The sequence below is a fragment of the Bidens hawaiensis genome, unplaced genomic scaffold (assembly GCF_021521415.1).
Source record: "Bidens hawaiensis isolate Kalapana, Puna unplaced genomic scaffold, B.hawaiensis_p1.1 tig00014893_1, whole genome shotgun sequence".
Classification (NCBI taxonomy): Eukaryota; Viridiplantae; Streptophyta; class Magnoliopsida; order Asterales; family Asteraceae; genus Bidens; species Bidens hawaiensis.
Genome location: NW_027492315.1, coordinates 14869 through 32455, shown reverse-complemented (window position 1 = coordinate 32455; position 17587 = coordinate 14869). Strand labels below are relative to the sequence as shown.

The 17587-nt window shown below is 34.7% G+C and overlaps 1 pseudogene; it reads right to left on the bottom strand.

The window, feature by feature from the left end:
• Positions 1-4788: 4788 nt before the first annotated feature.
• On the bottom strand, positions 4789-15863 carry LOC143547911 (GDSL esterase/lipase At5g33370-like; annotated as a pseudogene).
• Between the last annotated feature and the right edge of the window lie 1724 nt (positions 15864-17587).

The following is a 17587-nucleotide window of genomic DNA, read 5'->3' as shown; positions in this document are numbered from 1 at the left end:
TTACCCGGATAGTGCTTGAATCGATGAGAAACGAAAGTCAAAGGTCCAAGTATAAACAAAGTCAACCGATTAAGCTTGTATCTTCAACAATAATGCAAAAACCAAAGGATTTTATGAAGGATAGGAGAGGGTGATGGCTAAGGATGATATATTAGGGTTTTGGGGAAGTTTGTGGCAGAAGAATTAAGCTGTGTTTATATAGAATACACAAAAACGAACTGTATTTAGTTAATTTACTCGTTTAAGCAACCGAATATGAAATTAATGACTAAATCAATGAAATAACCTATAGATTTCATGCTTGATCAGTAAGTAATGAATATGGACATGTATTTTAGTTAAATTCCTTTTCTTGGACCTTAATTCAATCGATTTATGCCAAAAATAAGCGATTTGCATGATAAAAACGAACTAGGTAAGGTAATCAAGAACCAAATCTGATCAGGCACGCCAAAGCGGCGCGCGAAGACAAGGGGAGGTCTGGTCGCACGGTGCTCCGAGTTCATAGAGGGGAAGTTTGATTTTTGTCAATAATGGCCCTTGTAGTTTGAGAATTGGTTAAATATTGAACATTTTATGCATAAAACAAGAAATGAACATTCTATGAAGTACAAAGGGTATAAAGTGAATATGAGAAACTTAAATACTTATAAATATTTGATTTTGATTTATAATAAAGATCTAAAAATGTTTCCGGGTCGGGTTAATGTAAACGAATATGAGTTCGAAAAATCCGAGATGTTACCAAAAGCTCTTGGGGAATCAAGCTAATCTAGCCATGGTCGAACCTTCAGAAAAATTCATGGATGCAAGTGGGGATAACTTATCAGATGAGAGTGATTCGTCTGAGTCGGAGACTGAGTCTGACAACTCAAGTGTGAAGAAAACCTAATCTTTCGCTTGTATGGCGAAAATAGAAGAGGTTTGTACTAATTCCTCATTTAGGTGGTGTTTGTTTTTTGTCTGAGGATCTTCCTGGCCTCTTATGTCTGCGCCACGCAGACCACGCGCAGACCTTTAGGATTGCAAACTGTTTGTTTTTCTGAAGACATCATTAAAAAACATCTTCGCGCCCTCTTATCCTAGAAGACATGGACCTTCCTCTTTTCAAGTCTTCTGCATCTTCTACCTCATTCAAAACCCTAGCCCCCCTTCATTCTATCATCTTCTCCCCTACCATCTCCTCCATAGCCGCGCCGCACCACCGCAACCTCCACTACCGGCGCCGCACCACCGGCGACCTCCACTGCCGGCGCCGCACCACCGGCAACCTCCAACCCCAGCGCCACAATAGCCGTCGCTCCCGCTGCTCCTCTCTAGCCGACCACCGCCACTGCTCCTCCACCTAACCCAACCGATCGCCACCGCTCCTCCACCTACCCCAATAGAACGCTGCTGCATTCCTTTCTCCCCACATCACCGCAGCCTGTAACGTCCAACTTTTGTTAAGCATTTAATAACAGAAAGTTTTGTTAATAGTTGTGTGTCGTTAAATTAATCGTGTGTTATGTATTTGAGAGTTGGAAGTGGGAGTGAGTGGTGGGACCCATGAAACCCCTATATATATAGAGACCAACCACTTCTTTTCTTTCTTCCCTTTCCTCTCACAACACACAAACACACACACACACACACTCAAGAAACACACACACCATCTCTCTCTCTCAAGACCCGAATCCATTCTGGGATTAAACTAAGGAAGAGTTTGGTGATTCAAATGTTTTCAACTAACAAGAATCACGTCCAGATCCTCGAGTTGCCAAGATCTGAACTCGAACCCACAAGCAAAAGGTAGGTTTCGGTTTAAATGGTTAAGTTTTATGGTTAGAATCGGCATGCAAACAAATATAGTGATAGATCGGGTTGTGAAATGTAAGAAAAATATAAATTTGGTAAGTTATAACCTCTCGGGTGCACTTTGTGATAAAAAGGTGGTGTTTAGACCTTGAGAGATGGGTTCAGGATCAGGTGCATGGGGTCAGAATGTGTCGAAGGTTGGGAAAGAGTAAAAAATCAGGTCCTAAGGAAGAGCCGCGAAGTAAAATGGCTTAAAAATGGTAAAAGCGAAGAAAGGCAAGCATTTCGCTTCGCTCAGCCATGAGAAGCGAAACAAGCATTTCGCTTCGTTTAGCCATGCGAAGCGAAACGCTTCCATGCAAAGCGAAACAGTCCCATGCGAAGCGAAATTCTTCCATGCGAAATTTTATACAATTCATTTTCTGATGCATTTAATGAAATTTTATAAAATTCAACCCCAACCAGGGGCGCTGCCCCTTGGACCCTACTAGGGGCTGCCGCCCCTAGACCCCGCTACCAGGGGCGCTGCCCCCGGACCCCCGTTAGTTGAGGGTTTCATAAATTTAGATGTAGGTAGTTGTGGTAATAGATAATTGACACGCGTAATGCGTTATACAGTTAGCCGTGCTCAACAAAAGAAGGGAATTACTATTAACGGCGAGAGAAACCGACTTCAGGTGAGTTTCTAGCCCCTTTATCTGTTATGTTTTTGGGGTGTGTGCATACTCCTTTGTGATAGTTGTTAATACACTTAACTTAAGTGGTAAGTGTATGATATGTGTATGTCATATGTATGACTAAGTATTGAATGTTATTATGGAATGTTCATACGAATGAATATGTCATATGTATGACTAAGTATTGAATGTTATTATGGAATGTTTATACAAATGAATATGTACATATACGTATATCCATGACCAGAAGATATGTAAGGTATGCATGAATGAAAATGAATGTATGATCGAGTGACGTGACAGGTATGATAATATCTGAGACAGAAGGGACCAGACCCTAATAATATCTTAGACAGAAGGGATCAGACCCTGAAAATATCTGAGACAGAAGGGACCAGACCCTGATAATATCTGAGACAGAAGGAACCAGACCCTGATAATATCTGAGACAAAAGGGACCAGACCCTAATAATATCTGAGACAGAAGGGACCAGACCCAAATAATATCTGTGATGGTAGAGATAGAACAGCCTATGGTAAATTACAAGGCCTTATGAAAGAAAGTAGGTAAGCGTGTGTGCATGTATATAAAGTTTGTATGAAAGAAGTAAGAGTAAATAAGGTATGAATACGTATCTTCGGATGCGTATGAGTAAGGATATGAATGTATTGTATGTTAAATGATTAACTAGAACTCACTCAGCGTAGCTGACTTTTAGTATGCACGCAGGCAAATATATTGAGGCAGCTGGCTTGAGGAGGGACACATGGCATAGACAGAAGAGATTGGCATCTACGATGAAGTGTCAAGATTGTTTTAATTAATCACGATTTGTATGTTAAGACAAGAATGAATGTTTTGTAATGTGATGTATGAAGTTTTAAATTATTCCACGAAAGTTTTAATTAACTCTGATTTTAGAATTGTGTTTATGAGTAAATCCAACACCAAAGTAGGGTTACCGGGAACGGGGCCTTACACAGCTGCACGCTGCTCCGCCAACTCCAGCCCTAGCTGTCACCTCCACCACCGTCTACCTTAGCATGCTTATTTCTTCAAGATTTGACAGTCTATTCACCATTATTTTGATTGTTCTATTATTACTAGCTTGTTGTTGAATAAAGTTTATAAAAAGTTTAGATTTATGAATCTGTCGTTTGATTTTGCTAAAATTGTACAACTATTACTAGTTTGTTGTTGATTAAAGCTTGTAGAAGGTTTATGAATGTTTGTTGTTTGATTATTGTTAAAATTGTACAATTATTACTAGTTTGCTGTTGAATAAAGTTTAAAAAATCAGTTTATTTAATTTTCCGTTTATTATAGCAGTCTGCAGACGTTAAAAAACAAACAGTCTTCTTGTTGCAGACTGTAAAGTTTTGGTCCACCTCTTCTGCTGCAGATGCCTGCGGATATGGTCCGCAGACTGCAGACATTTTACCTCTTAAAAAACAAACAGCAACTTAATGTATGGGCAAATGAATGTCATGAGACAATCACCTCTAGAGTAATTACTGAGTGTGATCAATGTTGCGAACACAAGTGTAAACTTGAGTCGGCTTTGCAACAAAATGATCAACTCATAAGTGAACTTTCAATGCTTAAGGAATGCCACAGACAGAAATCTAAACTTTTAGATCAATCCACTTTGAAAATTAAAAATCTGTTTGTGAGCAATAACGATTTAAAAGCAGAGGTGAACTGCAAACTGGTAATAATAGAGCAGCATTTTCAAGAAATCCTTAAGTAGCGAACCAATGTTACTAAACTTGAAAATGAGATTTTAGAATTGAAAAATAAAATAAGCAAGTTTAGGGACTCATCTTTTCTTTTGAATAAGCGGCTGACCGACGGTAGTTTTTGGCTGGCAGTAGGAGGCTGGCGGGCAGAAGAGATGGCTTATGGTGGCTAGGGTTTTGATAATGTTAATCCCCTTAAACTTTTTGTTTAGGTTAACTAGTTATAATAAACTAGTTAAGCCAAAACGGGCCATCAAGCTCATCTTTAATTTCCAAGCCCAGTCCATAAATATCACTAATATCTGTCAAACCCAGTTAACTAACTTAAGCCGATTTAATGCTCGTTACCCAATGTGTAACTCTCACAGGTCATAACTCGATCAGCCGCGTTGACTTAACCGAACAGGTCCATAAATCCAACACTATGAACACCTCTAATCCCGATTGCCACACCGTCTACACTTAGAATAATCCAAGAAAGCACATCCAAACTAATTCATTTAATTGCCCTTAGATTTAAACTCACATAAATTGTAGCTTTTAAGAAGATGTATATGAGCTTAAAATCGGCATATTACATGTTAGAGTCTAGATGCATTATGGTACTTATGTTCATGGGTCTCATGTACTCGTCTGCACCATTCATCATCTGTTCCACGATATATCTACTCGCTCTTTCTGTCGGGGGAACGCGTCCCAAAAGACAAACTTGTCTCTGTTGTCACACAACATCGACCACGGAGTGCATAAGCCTAACCCGTTGAACGGTCCTTGTCCACAGCATGCGGTATTTGAATTTTCAAATCCTGCAGAACAGAAAAGTACATTAAAACTGAATAATAATAAGTTAAGATAAAAATGATATGAATTACCAAATGCTTGAGGATTGGTGATGATATTATTATGCATCAGTTTGGTATTGGCTGTGATGAAAACATGATCACCGAGTTTAGCATTAACCCCTTGAACCAATCGGACAAGTTGTGGTTCAAACAACTCTGATGCAGCCTGAAGATCGCCAGCACATTCACCATTTGAACTGTGTAGAGCCATCTCTGCTGGTGCACAACCCAGTGGTCCAGTACCCATTAGAATTGCCCTTCTAACTCCACTCTCATACAAATTCTGTTAACAGTGATTCATATTTTAACCAAGGAACCTTCAATTAGAACATCTTTTTTTATAGTACGTTTAAACTATCATAATCAATAAGCTAGGTCTCTATAGCATTCTACTAAACATTTACAGTTATGATCATTAAGAGTACATTGGTAAGTAGAGTATGTTGCTTTCTAGTATGGGTGGTTAATGGGTTTTAGCCTTTTAGGTTATTGTAAAACAATAAAGCATTTAGTATAGAATAATTTAAGTCAAGTTATCGATCTATTAAATGTATATGTTTCTAAAATGTATACACTAATTGTTACTTATACACTAAATCAGTAGTAAAAAATACAAAAATAAATAATAAACCTCTTTAATGTTGGCAAAGCCTCCACATAATTTTAATTTGGCAAATTAGATTTTAATAATCCCAACTAGAGGTGCACAAATCGGGTTCAACTGGAAAACCCGAACCGGTTCGAAACCGTTTTTTCACACCGGGTTGTAAAATGGCACCGGTTCCAATCAAGAACCGGTTCGGTTCCCGACCCGAACCGATGCCCAGATATGCTAACTTTTAAGAACCGGGTATGGTATGAACCGGAACCGGTTTTTACGTAAAAACCGGTTCCACCGGTTTTTTATGAAATTTAAATATTATAGCCGTTAGAAACCGGTTCCAACGGCTATATAGCCGTTTTTGACCGTTGGAACCGGTTTTTTTAACTATAAATAGGTTATTTTTTTACTATAAATAGCAAGGTTTGTTTGTGTACTTGTTAAACCACTTCCAAAACTATAAAACAAACTCCAAACCACAATTAACCTTAAACCGACAACAAATGGCAACTAATGATGACGTTGTTATGGTGATCGAAACAACAAGATGCCCCGATGTTTGGGTTCATTATGATTTGTATCTCATGACCGACTCACATGAGTTGGCACGTTGCAAATATTGCTCGAAGTTTCTTAAAGCAGGGTCCAACTCGACATTACGAAAACATACGAATAAGTATTGTCGAGAGAAAAGAAGTTTGGATGCTAAAAAAACGGAAGTGGGAGAGTCGTCCGGCTCTACAACCCAAAAATAAGTATTCCCGGATTAAAACGACGGACTTTGTTTTTTATGTTTTAGTTGTTATGTTTAGTATCGTTTATGTTTTAATAATGTTTGTAATAGTTATTTTTTAAATAAATAAAATATTCGTCGTTATTAAAAAAGTAACAAAAATTAATCATGAGTAACAAAAGTAATTATAATAAAACAAATCAAAACTAAATATTAGTTGAACAAGTTACAAATAATTTTACCAAAACAAATAATTACAACTCTTCTTCGTCTTCATTCTCGTCTTCACCCTCGTCTTCGTTATCGGAAGAAACCCCGTCCTCCGCCTCCTCATCATGAATATGACGCTCTATTGGTATTTCGTCTTCAAAGTTCGCCTTGTGTTGTACAAGATCCACCGCATCCAAATGGTCCTTTAGGCAAATGCAAACCTCTAGAGACTCGGGAGTTAGTTTTGTTCTTCGCATAGATAACACCCTCCCACTAAGAGAAAAAACCGATTCGGAAGCAACCGTTGAGGCTTGTACGGCAAGAAAATCACGAGCCATGGCGGATAGAATGGGAAATTCGTTTTGTTTACCTTTCCACCAAGCCAACAAATCAATATTGCGAATTCCGTCGACCGTTGCGCCCTCAACATAGTTTGCTCCACTATATCGACCAAGTTCGCTACTTGGTGTGTTTCCTCTTTGCCTCTTAGATGCCGATTCACGAATCCCATTCATCAAGTTTATAAGTGGGTCATTGCACGGCCTACTAGTTGTTGTTTTTTTCACAAAAGACGATCTCGTGCTTGGACCATACATTTGAAAATAATGGTCATAAAGGTCTTGAAGGTTTTTCTTGAACTTGTCCTTCGCTTCCGTCGACAACTTCGGGTCAATCTCGTGCATACCTAAGTTGTCGAATATTTTCTCAATCGTTGTTTCAACCCCATTAACATTCCAATAGGGGTTTAATGCGGCGGCACAAGTAAAGACCGGCGGTATGTTTTCAAAATATTTTATGAACTTTTCTTTCATCACCGCAACAATATTTTCGAAGAGTTTATTCTTCTCCGCAAAGCTTTTAAAAACACAAGACATATAGTACAATTCTTGCAAAACCCAACAACTAGTAGGGTAATAGACTCCCGATAATTTTGTTGTTGACTTTTTGAACACGTCAAGATACTCCAACAAATAACCGACTTGGACCCAAACACTTTCCGGAAACATATCGGCCTCGCGTTTTTCAACAAGATTGTTATGAAAAGCTTGTAAAGTTTGGCGTTGGGCAAAAGCACACTTTAACATATGACAAGTTGAGTTCCAACGGGTTGGAACGTCCCAATTCAGCCCCAAATACTTTCTTTCAACCGACTTGCAATAGTTCTTATATTCAAGATGTCTTCTTTTACCACTTTTGAAGACATCTTGTAACATAAGTCTAAAGTATTTTAAATAATCACAAATGTTTTCATTGTCAAGACCTATTTGAACAACCAAGTTGATGATATGTGCAACACATCGGACATGAAAAAAATCCCCGAAACAAGGTGGTGAATATTTAATGATAAATTTTTCAGCCGCCTTAGTATTATTTGAAGCGTTGTCAAACGAAATCGAAAATATTTTATTTCTCAAGTTGTAAGTCGTTATAACTTCATCAAGTAATTCAAACAATTTTTCAGCGGTATGTGGGAACGGGAAGTTTTCAAAAGCGATGGTGCGTTTCATCAATTGCCATGTCACTGGATCAACCCAATGAGCGGTGACACATATGTATGATTCTGGCAACCCGTGTGGTGCCGACCAAACATCGGTAGTTAAACTAACCATGGCTTCTAAAGAATGAAAAGACTCGATTAACTCTTTTTAGCACACTCCCACAACCTGATACAATGACGTCTTAAGGTAGTACGACTTACATGTGTGTATCTCGGTTGTAGAGTTTCGCGAATCAACGACGTCAACTCCGGGTCATCAAAGTGGTTAAACGGCAAACCTCGTTGAATAACGAACTTTGCCATTCTATCTTGAACTTGAGTCGTGTTGTAACGAAATAGTGTACCATCTTTACCCAAGTCAATTTGATCGGTCGCGCCAATCCCTTTCAACGCCTTGCAATATGGCTTCTCGATGTGCTTTCTCAAAGTAGAGTTGGAATCGTGCTTTAATATTGAACCACATAGTTTGCAACGAGCCTTTTGATAACCTTCGTCATCCACAATCAAATCCCAATTCTTCCATATGTCTTGGTTGCGGTTATGGTTGACTACCGTAACAACCCTTGGGTCCTCCGTAACAGGAACGTGGGCAACAAAAACACTCTTCTTAGCCTTCTTGTTAGTTTTTTTGATGGGTGCCATAATAATATTTAGTTGGATGGTCGGGTAACGGAACGGGTTTGCTAAAGGAGTAGTATTTTAGTTTGTTTTTGAGTTTGGTGGTGAAATTAGTGGTGGAAAACAAGTTATATATAGGTTTGGGCATCAAAAACCGGTTCCAACGGCTATATTACCGTTGGAACCGGTTCCAACGGCTAATTGGTGGCTAAAAAACCGGTTCCAACGGCTATATTACCGTTGGAACCGGTTCCAACGGCTACTTTGACTTTTGTTTGACTCTTCAAAAAAAAACCCGCCGGAACCGGTTTTTCCGGGTACGAACCGAACCGGTTACAATTAAAAACCGGGTAGGAACCGGGTTGGAACTGATACTAACATACAAATATGAGAACCGGGTACGATTTTCGGGTAAAAAAATACCCAAACCGGGTATTGTACCAACCGGGTTGGAACTGGAACCGGTTCCGGTTCGGTTCCACCAGTTAGGTTCCGGAACTGGTTTTTTTGTGCACGTCTAATCCCAACTAAATGTTATTGGCCGATAATAATTTCTACTTCGTCTATTGCCGCTGGTGGTCCCAAATTTAAAAAAAAATTGGCTCTTAATGGTCCCCCGTTAAAAAAAACTTAACGGCGTTAAGTTTTTTTCGAATTTCAAACTGATTTTTCAGGTCTTTTGATCGGAAGAATGAAACGAACCGTATGATGCAAAACGTAGCTCAAAACGATGCTCCAAATAACTTGAATAGTGTTTTAAAGAGGGTGTTTGAATAAACAAAGTTGGAATTATTATCGGCCAATAACAGTTAGTTAGGATAGTTAAAATACAATTTGCCCCTTTTAATTTTAGTGTGATGAATATAATGACTAAATTAGAATAAATTTAATATGATATAATTCATCAAAACTCAACTTGTTCCATTTTTACACCTTTTAAGGTATTTACTTTCAAGTTCAACATTTCTTAGTACGCTGAGTAACAAAAAGGTAGCATTTAGTGAGTATCTTATTTTTATTTTAAGCAAAAACAATTTGATTATATTTTATGGATCAATTTATTCTACAAAAGGAGACAAAAATGAGAATGATGAGAATGATTTATAGTCACAAACCTCCTAAAAAAATTTAATAAATAAAAAATCATAACTCAAAATTTAATAAGAAAAAACAAAAAAAGTAAAAACACAAAAATGTTTTCATCGTCTTACTCGTTCTTAAATTAAAAAAAAATAAAAAAAACACAATGGTGAGGGGAAAAGATCATTGTGTCTTTTTGTTTATCATTGTGTTTTGTGTTTATTTACGTAATTAATTGTGTCTTTTTTTTTGTTTTTTGACATTGTGTTTTTTTCTTAGTATTGTGTTATATTACTCAACATTGTGTTATATTTTGTTCGGCATTGTGTTATATTTTGCGATCTATTGTGTTTTTTCTTAATTATAATTGTCACTTTTGTCTCTGCCTTGTGTCTTTTCGACATTTTTTTTTTGGAACAGGAATGACAAGGGAAACATTTTTGTTTTTTTAATTTTGTTGTTTTTTATTTATATTTTGATTTATAATATTTTTTATTAATTTTTTGGAATTTTTTAACGGTTTTTTGTGTGGGTACAAGTCCTTCTCACATTTCTCATTTTTGTCTCTCTTTGTATTTTAACCTTTCCCTATTATATATTACTCTTAAGCTTTAACAATAGAATATAGTTTTTACATATTAAAAAAAAGGTGTAATATATGGAAAATGTATTATTTATCTTTTCATATTCATATATAGTGTTTGTTAAATGAGTTTCTCTTTCTATAATTTACTATGTTTTAGATAAGTGAGAAATAAGTGCACAACAAAAAGTTTACAGGATTGATTAAGAAAAATAAATGATAAAGCGTTCAGTAAAATAATAGATTTGGTTTTCATAAACTGAATTAAACTTGTGTCATATTTGAGTGGATATTGGTAATGAAGGATTTTAGCTAGGCCTTGTGCAAATGTTGTCAGTTCGAATCCTGAGCCCACCCGGTTTTTCGTCTCACCGTGTATTACGCCAGAGAGTTCTGCTCTTGTGGTGGCACAACGGCTGTCAAGTGGCAGTCGGCGATATGATTTCCCAGGGAATGCTCAAGTCAAACTCTGAAACCAGCGTGGGCCCGGTTAAGACAACATAGTCTGGTCAGAGTGAGATATCGGGGCTCTCCAAATTTAGAGAGTGCGGTAGCATAAATATAAGAAAGTCGCCGTTCTAAAAAAATAAACTGAATTAAACCTAAGAGAATTGTTGAGGAAATAAAAAATGTTTCCACCAAAATCAAGAATTTTATAGTTGTTTATTATTATTATTATTATTATTATTATTATTATTATTATTATTATTATTATTTTATGTTATGTTATCTAAATTTATATGTTTGTTTCAAGTAAAAATGGATTGTTGGCTGATATGAACTTTTATTTTTCATCCCCAGTTACTTTAACTCTAAGCATGTAGTATTTCCAAAATATATTTAGTTTGTGCTTTTCAACAATATTCGGTAAATAAAAAGACTTTACTCTGTATATATATTAGTTAAATCTTTTGATACAAAAATAATGAATTATATTGCTTCTTTATTTATTTAAAATTAATTTCAAAAAGTAGTGTGATTACACATTAAAGAAAAAAGAGTAGTGTAACTGTGTGAGTGGAGTACTGGACTGGTTGTAATCGTTTGTCCTATACACATTATCTTCTTTCATTAAATATATATACCAAGAAAAATTAATATTTTCACTACTTTTTTAAAGTAAAAGAATACAATATTAACAGAGATTAAAATTTAGAATAAATTATTCAATAATTTGAATCAGAGTTGATCGTTTGAAATTAATATAGAGTTATATCAATCACTTTTGTAACTTTGTAAAAGCTTATTACAATTTACAATTCTAAATATAGAGTTTAACATCTTACAATTTAATATATAGGGACAACTTAATACAAGGGAATTTGTAAATAATGCGTTTGTCGAAGCATATTTGATATTCTATGATTTAATAATTGTATCACTAGCAACAAGACTATATTTACTAATAACGTATTTACTTGTGAATACATTATTCCTTAAGCATTATAGTTTCATAGAAGTGTATTATTTTATATATATCTATATCTATATCTATAATATATATATAAATGAAACCCCTAAAATCCTACATGTCGCGATGTGGTCGCCCCCCTTTTATGGAAGCCACCAGATTGCTTGATTTTTAAATGAATGCCTCTCATTGATCTAACCCAAATTCATGAGTATGGGTCTTACCAAAACCAGATAGCTCTTAAACGGGTTACAACATCTCATTAAATCAAAAATTAATCTTACCAATTATTTGATAGGAAAATCCTATAAAATAGGGATATACTAAAATTTAATATCTAATTTAAAAAGAAAAGGATATTATTTATAATTAATAAACAATTTTATAGTAAAAAACATAAGCGGGTCATGGGTCACCAAATCCAGATAGCTTTTAAACGGGTTATAACATATCATTTTTTATGAAACTCTTTCATCATCAAACCATAAGTATATTATTAACTTTCTTATAATAAAGAAAATTAAAATCCAAAAAGTAAATATTAAAAAACAAAAAATGTAAAACAATCATTCTCTCAAGCCATCAGATTGCTTTATTTGTAAATGAAGGCTTCTTACGCATTTGACTCAAACTCATGGGTAAATGTCTCACCGAACCCATATAGCTCTTAAACGGGTTATAACATCTCATTATATTAAAAATTAATCTCATCAAATATTTGATATGAAAATCCTATTAAATAGGGATATACTAAAAATTAATATCCTATTTTATTTAAAAAAAGATATTATTTATAATAAAGAAAATAAATGGGTAATGGGTATCATCAAACCCAGATAGCTATTAAACCAGATTATAATATATCATTTATTTGTAAAACCATTTCATCATCAAACCTCAAGTATATTAATTATTAAATTTCTTACAACAAATAAAATTAAAATCCAAATATACATATATAAATATTGAAAACGAATAATGTAAAACAACCCTTGTAATACGGGGGATAAAATCTAGTACATATATATATATATATATATATATATATATATATATTCTAATAAAGAAAACAATTATAGACACATGTCACTAAGAAATTTATTCCTAGCCTAAATTTAACACTCAAACTATTCTTTTATTTTTAATAAAAAAATATATATGTCAATATAATCAAAACATATCAATGCATCTTTTAATTAAATAATTAATTACCTAAATGATAGAGATTAATAATATACGAATATTTATGTCAATGTAATCAAAATATTTATATCTTTAATGAATTATGTACCTTTTTTATTATTAAATCATTTTATATAAACATATAAGTGTAGAAGATGAATATGGTAAAATTCAATAAACGATATTTATATGTTTAACATGATAAAGCCAAAAAGAAAAATTATGAATGAATAACAATTTTATTCTAACATATTCATTCACCATCTATGGATGCATGGAATTTTTATCCATCTCTTTTGAAACTATAATACAAAAACGTGTTTTATTCAAACTAATTTTATATATGATATTCTTTTTTTTATGTTATTCATAAAGAAGCATCTTATCATCTTTTGTAAGAATTCATTATTCCATTAAAAAAGTATAATTACAACTTATAAAATTACTAATTGGGTCTTTTTCTTGATCATGAAAAAATTGCGTTAAACTACACTACATATGAATATTTCATTAGAAAATATAATTTAAACTTATGTAACTATTTAATTTGATAAAATATAGTTTTTTTTTCTAAATTTAACATATCTATTTTTTATAGCTTAATTGTATTTATTTTAAATATTCCGTGCATCACACTCTAGTTAATGAATATAGTAAATAAAATAACACGCTATGAACATTTAGTGGTTTTCACATGCAAATTGCATATCCTTTTTAACTTAATTAAAGCTTACCATCATAATCTTGCGATACTCGGAGGGAAACATAATCAGGAAGATTATATTGTTGGCGCCTTGCGGAGAAACTAGTCAAGTAATAGTTGTTCACAAAATCATTGCCACCTAGTGAAACGAGGACCAAGCCTTTGTTTACAAGCTCTCTTGCTTGTTTTTCACCTACTATTTTACTTATTCTTTGTTGATACTCTCTGAAGTACTGTATTTGTACGGCCACCCGAAGTACGTTTGCCTGCACACAGTCAATTACTATTATTTTGCTACACGCTGGCTAGATTATACAATAAAAAAACACGAACCTAATACCCATAAAAATGTAAAGAGTCTTGGAAGCTATAGTTTTGCTCTCAACATATATGAATGAATTTCATAAAATCTTTTACTTGCAAGATCAATTCGATTTACTCAAATGTGCAACTTCCATGTCTAAATTGATACGCGATCACTTTTTGAAATGTTCTAGGTTTAGACCTTACCATAATAACATAAAAAATAGTATTACTGAATTTAAAAACTTGAAATAATTAAAAACATGGATTTGTTAGGTGCAAACTAATGTATTTTATATATTATGTCGGTTTTTTATGAGTTTGAGATCGAGTTCTTATCATGAGAATTTTAATTGGTAGCTTTTAACCACATCAGAATTAAATGGTGAATTTCAAACCTGCGGGAAAACTCATGAACCCCAATGGGTAATAAGCAATCAAGTACCCAATGGATATTAGATAGGATATGAGATATAGTTTAAAATCATGTAGGAGACTGACATTACAAAACTCATTCCAAATGCAACCAATTATGTTATTTAACCAAAGAAATAAGCTTCTTCATATACTTCGTGTTAACCTGTCATGCTATTTTAAAGATTTTTGTGTTTTATATTTTAGGTTTATTGGATTTTAATAATTTTAACTAAATGTTATTGAACGATAATAATCCCAACTGAATTTAACGCTACTGGTGGTTCCAAATTTTTCCGAATTTCAAATTGATATTTTAGGTCTTTTGTTTGGAAGAAGGATACTAACCGACTGACGTAAAAGTTAGCTCGAAATAGTGCTCCAAACGGTTTGAATTTTGTTAATTGGAAGTTGAAATACCCGAATTGAAGCAATAATCAAGCCGTTTGGAAAACCATTTCAAGCTAAGTTTTACATCAATTGACAAGTACCCTCTTTCCGATCAAAAGCCCTAAAAATTATTTTAAATTTCAGAAATACTTAACATCGTTGAGTTTTTTTAACAGGGAACCAGTGAAGGCAATTTTTTTTTAATTTTGGATTCACCAGTGACGATTAACTCAGTTGAGATCATTATTAGCCAATAATATTTTGTTGGGATTATTAAAATCCAATAAACCTATATTTTATTAAAAACTAATAAGATTTGGTTTAGTTCATTTTTATTAACGATTTCTCATTAATAACAAAAATACGATAAATTTAAATAATGTTTGTGCTGGTAATTAATGTGTTTTAAGACATTATTAATGCATCTAAATGTTGTTATCAAACTTTTAATATAAAAAAATAGCTTGTGTTATATGTTTCAATTTCTGCAATCATACAATTTTATCTATTACAAGTTATTATTGATATCTAATTATAATTTATACAAATATATATGAGGTAAGCTTACAAATTGGTATCCGGTATCATTGAGTATTCCTACTCCTGCAGACGCAAAGTTTGCACCCTTAAGAAGCTTTGCTTCCGTCATTTCTGGACTCAAATACGGTAACACGGGTTCAGATCCCAAATGTTCACCTGTCACAACACAGCACTAATCAATTATCACATATTATTAAACAAACATTTAAGATCCTATTGTTGAAAATAATTCTCTGATATTATTTAAAATAACATTGTATATAAACATAACCACATAGAGAAAGATGAGAAAAAAAAACACGAAACTGATGATGTCAGGGATGTTAAGGCCATTTGAGAAGCGGCCGTTTGGACGATGTGATGGAGTGTCGATACCATAAGGTGGCATGTCAGCTCGTGCATAAGTCACCAAAAAGTTATTGTTCCCATTATCAACCAGGGAATCTCCAAAGACGAAAAATGATCGTGGTTGATTCGCTTCAGGAGCCCCGTTAACCCCGATCACCAAAAGAGGGATGAGAAACAAGGATAGAAAATCCATACTATAAAATAATTTAGAGAGGAAAAGAAAAGGTGATTGAAGGTTCTTGTTCCTCTTCTAAATGGTGAAAATAGACATGATTGGTTGGTTTCATGATCTATTAATACAAATTTGAGACAACTCATTTAATATATCACATTTCAGTCATTAGAATAATATTATATTGTGGTTTAAAAAGTCAGCATAGACTTTTGCAAAGCGTTTCATCACTAAAAGAAGTGCTATAATTCCTTGAAAAGTAATGAAATTTGAAATAACATTAATATATTATCAAAATTTATTGTTGCCGACTTCTATTTACTGAATTGTTTTGACTCACTTTTTTTGTTTTGAAAAAATAAAATAAAGGTTTCAGGTTAGGTTAAGTTAAGAGGGTTTCTCAACTACAGTAAGTTTCCTGCTAAAGGGAGACGGGGTGGTCCGTTATGGAAGGGCCATCACGAGTGATGGCATCACGAACACCGCCGCCGGTCCCCCCATCACGCGTGATGGGGGTCCGGCCGTGATGGCCATCACGTGGTAAATACCAAGAATCCGACCGTTGGGTGTAAAAAAAAAATTAAACATTATAAATTAACAACCATTTCAATCCAACTCAAAATTAAATCTAACTCAAAACACTCTCAATCTTCTACTACAAAAACCTATTTCTTCAACACTTCAATTCAAAACAAAAAAATATGGATTTTCCGAGCAACTCGTTTCCGCTAGACACCGATAGCTCTTCGTCTTTGGACGATGACATTGTTGAATGGTTCCCGTTGTTATATAACGAACTTGAAGGCCCGAGCCGTCCAAAGAAAAAAATGGTAGATTGTGATCGTATACATGCCCACGAAGTGCTAATGAACGACTATTTTGTGGAGGAGCCGAAATACAATGACGAGACGTTCAGGGATCGGTTTCGTTTGCCGAAATCTTTATTTTTAAAGATTGTAGCGGACGTCGAAGCAAGCGAAGAATGGTTTCAAGAATCTTACAATGCGAGGGGCAAACGAAGTTTTACGGCGCTTCAAAAATGCACATCCGCTATTCGTCAATTAGCGACAGGTAACCCACCCGATCAATTCGATGAATACTTACAAATGTCTCAGAGAACTTCACGTGAATGTCTGCAATTCTTTTGTAACGCGATTATTAAATTGTATGGCAAAGAGTTTCTACGAAAACCAACTGGACACGACATTACACGTCTTTACGCCGCGCATGAGGCTAGATGGCATTTTCCAGGGATGCTCGGTAGCATCGACTGTACACATATCGAATGGAGGAATTGTCCACGGGAGTTTCGAGGGGCGTATGTTAGGGGTGATATCAAACGACCGACTATCGTACTTGAAGCGGTTGCGTCAAATGATTTATGGATTTGACATTCTTATTTTGGTGTTCCTGGCTCAAACAACGACATCAGTGTTCTATACACATCACCGTTGTTTCAAAGCGTGATAGATGGTACCGCACCCTTCTGTCCGTATTTTGTCAACGGGAGATATTACAGACGTGGCTACTTTCTTGTCGATGGTATCTACCCGGCATGGTCTGTTTTTGTGAAAGCCTTTTCGTTTCCTGTCGAGGTCAAGGAAAAGGCGTTCAAGAAGTTGCAAGTGTCGAGAGAGCTTTCGGTGTCTTAAAGGATAGATGGTGCATACTTAGTCGACCGGTTCGTGCAATGAAAAAACCAATGATCTCTAGCATATTATATGCATGCATCATATTGCACAATA